Source organism: Diceros bicornis, unplaced genomic scaffold, assembly GCF_020826845.1.
Source record: "Diceros bicornis minor isolate mBicDic1 unplaced genomic scaffold, mDicBic1.mat.cur scaffold_239_ctg1, whole genome shotgun sequence".
NCBI lineage: Eukaryota > Metazoa > Chordata > Mammalia > Perissodactyla > Rhinocerotidae > Diceros > Diceros bicornis.
Window position 1 is genome coordinate 283,723 of NW_026691119.1, and position 7,294 is coordinate 291,016.

Below are 7,294 nucleotides of genomic sequence, written 5' to 3' on the forward strand. Positions count from 1 at the left end.
CGGGAGAGGGAGATCCCACCTGGTCCTGGGTGTCCCTCAGCAGGGCAGTGTACTAAGAGGATGTGGGCTCCGAGTTGTTGAGGTTCCAGCTGATGATGTAGAAATGTAGCTGGTGCTCTTTCTTGATGGATAAACTCCAGGCTGCAGAGCCTGGAGCCACCGAGAGGAAGAGCAGACAGGTGGAGATTCTCAGCTCCCTGCACAGAGGCATGGTGGCCCACGGGGTCAGGGTGGTGGGTGCAGACAGCGTCCACACTGGTGGCTGGCCCATCCTTCTCAGGCCTGGGGAGAGAGGGATGTGGGGACTCTAGAGAGAGGTCCTGAAAGCTCTGGGGGTGGGGGCCAGAACAGGAAGGAAGAAATGGGAGGACAGTGGGGAGACAGAGAGGGGTGGTCACAAAAGTGGTCATTAGGGGCAAATGCTCAGGGGAGGGTCTCACCTGAGGGAGACCAGTCTGCAACTCGAGAAGAAGGGACACAGGCTGCTCTTCTTGAACAAGGATCCAGCTGGGGAGGAAGGAAGAGGAGGAGGAGCAGGAGGGACAGGGGTTGGGGGAGGGGCTGGGTGGGAATTAACCCACCAGGAGCTGCTGGGACCAGGGTCTCACCAGGATCTGCAGGACCCTCTCAGTGGAGTTGAATGTGGCTGAGCCGTTGCTCATGTGTGATGAATGCCGAAGGGTGGAGATGGTGACATTGACTGTGAGGGTCTTCAGGTTGTGCCCCAAAGCTGCAAGACGAGAGGGAGAGCGATGGCCATCTCTGAAAGCTGGCCTGAGACCACACCAGAGTCCTGCACTCATTATAATATGTCGTCTTCTGTCCCAGTGGCACCACCACCCACCCGTGGGGTCACCCAAGTCAGAACCAGCATATCTCCTCAGCTCCTCCTCCCTCCCAGTAACACCCATTCACCTTGCACACTGGTCCTCACATACACTCCCTCTCTCCATCCCTGTCCTAGCTCAGGTCTTAACTTCCTTCACCCGGACCAACACCCCAGCAGACTCACATGATGCTCTGTCTAAATGATGTTCTACGTGGACTACTAGAAGAATCTTTCTGAAATGAATACCTCACTAGGGCCACCACTGCTCTAGTACCACCCATGGCTCCCTATGGCCTTCAGTGTTTAGTTCAACCTTCTTGACCTGGCACTCAAGGCTCTACTCAATCTGGCTCCTGCTGACCTTTCAGTCTCATTTTATCCATCTACTGCAGGTTAAACATTATGCATCTTGCAACCCAAATTCGTTTCAATTCTCCCCATAGGGCATGTTGTTTCTGGCCGGAGCCTTTGTTCATGGAATCCTCTCTGCCAGGAAAACCCTTCATCCTCTATTTGCCAGGTACCCTCCTACTCATTCTTAAAGACTTCATTCCGGTGTAACTTTCTCTAGCAAGCTCTTCCCCTCCAAATTATGCCAGGTGCCTCTCCCCAAAATATCCCACATTGTATTATAATGGTGTGTTAATTTCACAAGACTAGGGGCTCTCTGAGGGCTGGCCTCAGACTGAATCGTTGGTATAATCTTTGTGATCAGCATGATTGCTCTAAAACCAGAATTTCACACCCTGGCTTCCCAGCTCCTGGATCACAGCTGGCTCATGGGGGAGTGGGGCCAGAGAGCTTCTCTTGGGAAGGAAAAGGGGCACCCAGATACCTGTGGTGGCTTCTGGTGGCACAGGTGATGATCAAGTATGCAGTGACGTGGTGGCCGGCTCGGGAGCTGTGGAGAGGGCTGTCAGCAGGGAGGGACAGAGTGGGAGGAGCCTCCAGGCTCACACGGGCTTCAGCACTGGCTTTCTCAGGACCACCATTCACAGGTGAAGCATAAATGAGAGTGAGGGGACGGGTGACTGTGTGAGCAGAGGGATGAGCAAGCCTGTGGATGAGAGGAGCCGAAGAGAGAGAGATAGGTGAACAAGAGAGACTGAACTTGGAGGAGAGACAGATAGACAGGCAGAAAAACGGGCAGATGGATAGGATACCTGGAAAAGGAGGACCAAGGGCGGGGCTTTAGGAGAATTAAAGTGAAAACCACGTGGGGTGAGAATGTGGTGGAGAACATGTTTGTGTCTAAGGCTTTCTCACACTGGGCTGGGACTCTCCACCAGAACCTGGGCGGGAGAGAAGGGATGATTTAGGGCCCTTCCAGGTGCTTCCCTCACCAAGGACAGCAGGTGAAGGAGAACAAGTGCTCCCCAACCCCAAATGCAGACGGGACACAGGAGATCAGGGCCAGGAATACTCATTGGTGGTAGTTGGGGCCACGGCTCCATAGGTGTAACCTGTGGAGAGAAGGCGAGAGGAGCTGAGCAAGAGTTGGAGTGAACATAAAGAATTAAGGGAGAAGAAGGATGTAGGGACCTTTGTGGGAAAAGCAGAGGGGAAAGCAGTGGGGACGAGTGGAGGGGTGTTCAGGGGGAAGGCAACGAGATGGAAGGTGGCTGGACCCAGCAGTCACACAGTGATGAGAAGACTGAACCCAGACCAGGAGGATAGAGAGATGGATCATAGCTCACTTTAGAGCAACGGAGGGAACACAGAACTCCGACTGGGAGAGACAGTGTGGCTGTAGCACAGCCCCTCACCACTGACGTAGAGGCTGTCCCCGTCCAGGGTGAAGGCGCCCAGGTGGGTGACACACTGGGTCTCATGGCTCAGCTTCCAGTAGAGTCCCTCTCTGTCCAGCCCGGGACCTGTGGAGGTAAGAGTGGAATGTGCAGATGATGTCCACGCCAGTGGCTGCCCCATCCTTCTCAAGCCTGGGTGAGGAAGATCATGGGGATGTGGAATACTGAGCAGGGTCGTTCTGGGTGTGGATAGCGAGAGAGGGGAAGGGAGGAGGCTGATGGAGATGCTGAAGGGGCTGCTCTGATGCCTGCAGGGTCTCTCCTAGGTGTCTCCCGTGTGAGACACCCCCCTCACAAGTAAAGCCTGGCTTCTTTTAGGATGTGGAGGGGGGCCTGTGAGTGGCAAAGAGGGGTGAACACACAGACCTGTGTGAGGGGGTGCCTGCAGGTCTGCACGGACAGCAGCGAGAACAGTCAGTGTCCTGTGCCATCTGACACATGCAGGCAAGAAAGTACCGTTATGTTCTCTCGGTTCTACATTCCAAGGTCTTTTCTTTCTACTTCTTTCCTACTCCACAGCCATCACCCAGGCCTAGGGAACAATCATCTTATTCCTAATCTTATTCCCAGCACCTCCCATCTTGCCTCTTAAGTCTTCATTCTTAACCATGAAGTCCATTTTAACCCACGTGCTTAGACCAAACGCTAATCACATCATCCTTCTACTCGCATCTCTCCAGAGTCTTCCCACTGGTCTTAGAACAGAGTCCCAAGTCACCCCTGATCTGGTCCTGCCTGCCCTCCCCTCGCAAGTGTGGCTCACACCGCTCCCCCTGAGTTGACTCTGCTCCCCCATCCCTGTTCTCAGTTCATGGACACACCAGGCTCTCTGCTTCAGGGGTGTCCTCATGCGGGTCCCTCTGCCTGAAACGCTCTCTTGAACACACTCCCACACCCTCACTCCAGTCTAACCCTCCGACCAGCTAAATCCAGTCCCAACTCCAGCTCTCAAGCTAAATATCAGTCCTTCTCAAGAGGGCTTCTCTGCCCCCTCAGGTTGATTCCCCTTGTGCCAAACTCCCACATCACTCTTATCATTAACTTTTCAAAATCCAAATTCCCAAATACAATATAAATTCCATGGAGTTGGGACAAGGTCTCTCTGGTTCTCCAGGTCCCCATGCATGTGTCCCAGGGCCTGGCTCATGAGATGAGGAACCATCCCGGTTTGTCTAGGACTGCCCTGGTTTGAACACTAAACGTCCTGTGTCCGGGAAAACCCCACTGTCCTGAATAAACGAGGATGGTTGGTCACCATAAATTATACACTCAAAGACTATTGCATGACAAGCACACATTCCCCTCAAGAACATCACAGGAAAGCTAGAATGAAAAAGGCACACACACATACACACACAATTAGTAGAGGCCAACAACTAAATACAAAATTACTTAACAAGATTCTCTGCAACGTGAATCATCAGACCGTTATTTCAGAAAAGTTTCAAAAACAAAGTTAATTCCCTTTAAAAGGCAAGGTGGTGAGGACAGTCTTTTTGGAGACTAGCGCCCTTCCCTTCAATCTACAGTGTTGTTTAGTACTCCTCCAAATGATTTGAAATGTCATAAAGAAAAAAAATGCTCAAAATAAATCTGGCTACTGGCAAATTCAATTTTAAATTTGTTATTAATACAAAGAAGTTCCAATCATCTTTTTCCCTGAATGCTCCTTTATTTCAAATTTTTGTGGAGGATTTATAGGACTTTAGAACTCAAATTGAATGGGTCTAAGGAATGTTGTTGAGTATCCCTGCTAATATTTCATGGGATGTCTTCTAATACTACATACACACGCAAAACATTTCTGTATTTATATTATATATAAATCCTGACTTTTGAGTATTATGCAATGCAAGTAAATCTATATTTTCTTCTATAATACACATTTGCAGTTATTTACGTTTGTTTCATGTGTTTTTACTTGCATATAACTGTACTTACTGAAATATTTACCACACAGAACCACACACAGCTTACCATATTTCCATTCATCCAACATCAATAATATTTCTCAAGATACCCTCACTCTCAATGACTCCATGTGGTGAGAACCTGAGCCCAGGAAAGCCCACTGGCAGGTCTTCTGCACAGCAGAGGCTGCTGGAACCTGTTGGTACCAGTTCCACAGGGTACTCACCTGGTCACACAGAAATCCATGGATCAGTGAGGACAGGTGGACCCTGAGCCTGGTTTCACCTCAAACTTGATCTCCACGGATGCTTCTTGTGTCTGAGGGGGGAAAAAAAGCACAAACAAGCTTTTGAGGCCTTTTATAGGGTGTTGGATGGAAAGTTCACCCCATTCACTTTTCTTTTTCATATTTACTGATTTAACTGTAACCGTTGGTTGTGACTGGATTTTCCCGATTCCTATCCAGCCACCTGCTGCTCCCAGAGAGGGGAGAAAGCAGCTTCGTGCTGTGTGCACTTGAGTCGCTCAACTCACTTGGCTGGACAGAGACTTTTTGGTGACTCTGGACTCTTTAAGCAAGCTTGTCATTTAGGGACCCTGTAAGTGACTCACTGACTTGTCAACAATTTCCACACTTCATTCAGGGCTCGGGAGATTTTCAGACCCTGGAGCAGGTTTCCCAACCTCGGCACAACTGACATTTGGGGCTGGATAATTCTCTGTCAGGCTGTCCTGGGCCCTGGAGGACGCTGAGCAGCATCCCTGCCTCCCCCTCTAGATGCCAGGAGCGCCCCATTTGTAACAACACAAACACCGTCTGCAGATGCGGATAAGCCCTCTGGGGACAAAATCACACGGAGGACGATGACGGGGACTCTGAAGAGGGGACGGCAAAAATCCTCAACTAAATATCAGCAAATCGAATACAGCAATATATTAAAAGGATCATATACCATGATCAAGTGGAATTTATACCAGGGATGCAGGGATGGTTCAACATCCGCAAATCAATGAATGTGATACACCACATTAACAAAATGAGGAATAAAAATCACATGATCCTCTCCACAGATGCAGAGAAAGGATTTGACAAGGTACAACATCCATTTATGATAAAAACTCTCAATAAAATGGGTATAGAAGGAACGTACCTCAACACAATAAAGGCCATATATCACAAACCCACAGCCAACATCATACTTACGGGGAAAAAACTTAAAGCCATTCCTCTGAGAACAGGAAGAAGACAATCGTGGCCACTCTCGGCACTCGCATTCAACATAGTACTGGAGGTTTGGGCCAGAGCAATTAGGCTGGAAAAAGAAATAAAAGGAATCCAAATTGGAAAGGAAGAAATGAAACTCTTGCTGTTTGCAGATGAGATGATTGTAAATATAGAAAACCCTAAAGAATCCATCAGAAAACTATTAGAAATAATCAACAACTACAACAAAGTTGCAGCATACAAAATCAACTTACAAAAAGCAGTTGCATTTTTATACTCTAATAATGAACTAACAGAAAGAGAACTCAAGACTACAATCCAATTTACAATTGCAACAAAAACACAAAAGTGTCTAGGGATAAATTTAACCAAAGAGGTTAAAGACCTATACAATGAAATGTATAAGACATTATTGAAAGAAATCAATGATGACCTGAAGTAATGGGAAGATATTCCATGCACATGGCTTGGAAGAATAAACACAGTTAAAATGTCCATATTACCTAAAGTAATCTACAGATTCAAAGCAATCCCAATCAGAATCCCAATGACATTCTTCATAGAAATAGAACACAGAATCCTAAAATATATATGGAATAACAAAAGACCTCAAATAGCCAAAGAAATCCTGAGAAGAAAGAACAAAGCTGGAGGCATCACAATCCTAACTTGAAAACATATTACATAGCTATAGTAATAAAAATGGCATGGTACTGGCACAAAAACAGACTCATAGATCAATGGAGCAGAACTGAAAGCCCAGAAAAAAAACCACACATCTGTGGTCAGTTAATCTCTGACAAAGGAGCCAAGATCATACAATGGGGAAAGGAAAGTCTCTTCAATAAATGCTGTTGGGGGGCCGGCCCTGTGGCTTAGCGGTTAAGTGCGTGCACTCTGCTGCTGGCGACCCGGGTTCGGATCCCAGGCACGCACTGACGCACCGCTTCTCCGGCCATGCTGAGGCCGTGTCCCACATACAGCAACTAGGAGGATGTGCAACCATGACATACAACTCTCTACTGGGGCTTTGGGGGAAAAAAATAAATAAATAAATAAAATTTAAAAAAAAAAAGAAATAATTCTTTAAAAAATAAATAAATAAATAAATAAATGCTGTTGGGAAAACTGGACAGCCACATGCAAATGAATGAAAGTAGATCATTATCTTCCACCATACACAAAAATTAACTCGCAATGGATAAAAGACTTGAATCTAACACTTGAAATCATAAAACTCCTAGAAGAATATATACGCAGTACAGTCTTTGACATCGGTCTTAGCTGCACCCTTCCCAATAACATGTCTACTCAGACAAGGGAAAGAAAAGAAAAAATATACAAATGGGACTACATGAGACTAAAAGGCTTCTGCAAGGCAAAGGAAACGATGAACAAAATGAAAAGACAGGGCCAGCCCCGTGGCTTAGTTGTTAAGTGTGCAAGCTCCGCTACTGGCGGCCCAGGTTCGGATCCCAGACGCACACAGATGCACCGCTGGTCCGGCCATGCTCAGGCCAC